Raw genomic sequence first — 1,047 nt, 5'->3', positions numbered from 1 at the left:
ATCGCTTTCGTTTATACGCGGTAACATCGGGAGTGCGTTACGCATAAAGACATCTCGAAAAAATGGGATACGCAAGCGCTTCGCCAAGTAGTCCAATTGAACGTTGGTGGTTGCACCGGTAGGCATTTTTATCGTTTCATCGATGTTTTTTTTTTTTTTCTTCGAGACGCCTTTTCCACGTTTGTATGGTGCAAGATAGACTCCTCGACCTTTCATGACGCGGTCTTCCATGGCACGATGATGACATTTTAATTCTTCCAGTTGACGTTGAGTAGCCTTGTTGTCATTCACAACCTTTGCAACCCCCGCTGCTCCTCCAACCAACGAACCGACTACTCCCAATAACGGTAGAACTGGTAAAACACCACCACGTTTCGCTACCGGAAGTATTCGTTTCGTCTTTTTTCTCTTCGTTTTCAAACTCATACCGAGTTTTGTCTTTGCTTTCATAGCCGCCCAGACTGCTGTAGCTGCAGTTCTCTCACCGAGAGTCGAATCTTTCGAAGTTATGTGTTCCTGAGCTTTCACAGCGAGAATCTTATCCGCCGCGTGTCTATCGGTAAGGTTATTACTTCGAAAATATGCAATGTCGTGCTCGCGACACGCCTCGTCCAATGAATTAATGGCTCGATCACCTCTAGCCAATCGTTTTGCCAAGCGAGTTCCAGGACCGCAAAAATTATATCCGGGGATGTGCAACTCGACAGGAAGTGCGTTTATCGCACGATTTAATAGGCCTCTACCAATTGTTTTTGTCGTCTTCGGCGACATTCGTTGCAGTCCCTGATCAACGGTGCTGGACTGTCAATGTGCGTTCGTTCCCACGGGCGATTATAATGTTCCAGACACCGGTGATACTGCTGAACCTCTGAGTCAGCCTTTATATACTCGGGAAGTCTGTCCCCAAAACGTCAATGTGCGTCGAAAACCCACGCAATAGGACAACCTTCGGTATGTACAGTATGTTTGATAAGAGCGTGTACGGCAAAACTTTTTCCTCGAAACCGTTAGAGGGGGGATATGAACGCGAGCCAATAGCGGGGCTCT

The sequence above is a fragment of the Odontomachus brunneus genome, unplaced genomic scaffold, assembly GCF_010583005.1.
Source record: "Odontomachus brunneus isolate Ranch 3 - 2012 unplaced genomic scaffold, Obru_v1 Obru_scaffold_012, whole genome shotgun sequence".
Lineage (NCBI taxonomy): Eukaryota > Metazoa > Arthropoda > Insecta > Hymenoptera > Formicidae > Odontomachus > Odontomachus brunneus.
Note: the sequence above shows the minus strand (reverse complement) of the source record.